Genomic DNA, 2,088 nt, shown 5'->3' with positions numbered 1-2,088 from the left:
GTATCGTTAACATTGCTGTTCTTTGCCTTGTGATCTCTTTCGTGGGTTTCTTTCCCCAGCCTCTATACTGTCTCAAGGAGAGTTTGGGGCATCCTGAGTTTTCTTAAGGTGTTTAATGTTGAAAGAACTCCTTAATTATGAGGCTCCCTCACCTCATGAAATGCCTTCTTGAGGAACTGATTTCACAGGAAGCAGAAAACAAAAAATGCAAACACCCTTCCGCCACACCTCCCCTCCACCCCCACCGCCCACTGCCACCCCAATTTCAGATATTAAGTCAAAGGAAATGAGTTTGGAGAGCATTGTTAAGTAATGTTTGAGTAGGGTTGTTTCAAAAGCTGTTATGTAGTTACAGAACAGGAACCTTCTTATCTGAAAATGATGACAATGTTTGTGGCCAGGGGACCCTCCCCAAGCTGTTTTGTTGTTACAGACGCCAGGCTTGCTGGGTGCCTGTCTTAGAAGCTGGGTTTCTCTTATCTCTGGGTACTACTTGCTTGGACAGTCTGTATCCTGGGTCTGACTATGACCCAGGTTTTATTAATCAGAGTGCTATATACTTTGAGAATGTAAGGATGGAAGAGGCTTTAACAGTCATTCTTCAGAAAAATATGGATATGAAGAAAAAATAGGCCTTTGAATTACTCAACTGTCTGTTGTTAGGATACTAGGTGTGGTAGTCCCTCCCCATCCCAGGAGAATATTTTAAAATATTTTATTGTTTAGATGAAAATAACTACCTTTTAATTTAAAACTGGAGTTTCAACATAGATGCTGATGTATTGGGGGGCTTTCTTTTCCTTTTCCTTTTTCCTTCCTGAGAGAGTGATTTTATAATATCAAGCTCTGTTGTGAAACTCCTTATTCTTTTATTTCTGTGTTACAAGGTGGGATAGTAGTCAGCGTGGATATGAGCATTAGGGCTAATTCAGGAAAAGAGCCCAGCGCTGTGCCTGCAGTGTAACAGTCACTCAATACATGGTAAATTCCATTTTAAATTCAGATGAAAGGAAAAAAAAAGCATTCAGATTCTATGTAGGCAGCACAGCACAGTATGAAAAAGAACCTATTGATTAAACTCTTAGAAAGTTTCCAAAAACCTCCTTTTAAGTCCCAAGATATTGGCACTCCTGTGATGGATGTCTTGAGGCAGATAAAACAGTGGAGGCTTTTGAGTGGAAGGAACAGGGATCCTTTCACGTGAAGTGATACTTGAAAAATACTGCTGTAATTAAAACATACAGTGTAGTTAGTTTTCAGGAAATGTACATTTTTCATGTCTTGAAGGAGCCTTACAGAGTTACTTTAAAAAAATGGCTGGTTGTGGACGGAGGACAGCTTCTACTGGAAATTAGCACATGATAAAGTTAAAGTTAATCTTAAAGGAAATCAACTCTGAAGTTTCACTAGAAGGACTAATGCTGAAGCTCCAATACTTTGTCCACCTAATGTGATGAGCTGACTCATTGGAGAGAAATGCTGGGAAAGACTGAGGGCAGGAGAAGGGGATGACAGAGGACGAGATGGTGGGATGACATCACCGACGCAATGGACATGTTGTTGTTCAGTCGCTCAGTTGTGTCCGACTCTTTGTGGCCCCATGAGCTGCAGCACACCAGGACTTCCTGTCCTTCACTGTCTTCTGGAGTTTGCTCAAAATTTGAAGCCTGGCATGCTGCAGTTCTTGGGGTCACAAAGAATCAGACATGATTTAGTGGCCGAACAACAAAGTTAAAGTTGTTTTTTTCCTTGTCCTTCTGTTTGAGATCTTATACCTTATAGTGTAAGATCATATTCCATAGCTTATTGTGGTAATATTTATGCTGGTGTGACCTGTCCTCCTCCCTCAGTACCTGGGAATCGGTGAGCTTGAATGGGAAAAAAAATCCATCTTTATGTACAATGAATTCTAACTGAAGTTTGGCATTTTCTTCCATTATGAACCTAGGCAGCAAATCAAAGTAGTGTTAAAAGGATCCTGATTTTGTCGTCATATGTCTGTACTGAATTATAGCTGTGCAGAAACCACCAGATGTTATACACACACATCACTACTTCAAAATAATGCTAGATCCCAGAGCTATTTTT

At 40.4% G+C, this 2,088-nt stretch overlaps 1 protein-coding gene across 10 annotated transcripts in view; it reads left to right on the top strand.

Moving 5' to 3' along the window:
- The window catches only part of MGAT5 (alpha-1,6-mannosylglycoprotein 6-beta-N-acetylglucosaminyltransferase), a 398,270-nt gene that overhangs the window by 32,659 nt on the left and 363,523 nt on the right, over positions 1-2,088 (top strand). The window lies entirely within an intron of this gene.

This window comes from Bos taurus, chromosome 2 (assembly GCF_002263795.3).
Source record: "Bos taurus isolate L1 Dominette 01449 registration number 42190680 breed Hereford chromosome 2, ARS-UCD2.0, whole genome shotgun sequence".
In the NCBI taxonomy this organism is placed as follows: Eukaryota; Metazoa; Chordata; class Mammalia; order Artiodactyla; family Bovidae; genus Bos; species Bos taurus.
The sequence above is the reverse complement of the archived record's forward strand: the minus strand, read 5'-3'. Positions and strand labels throughout refer to the sequence as shown.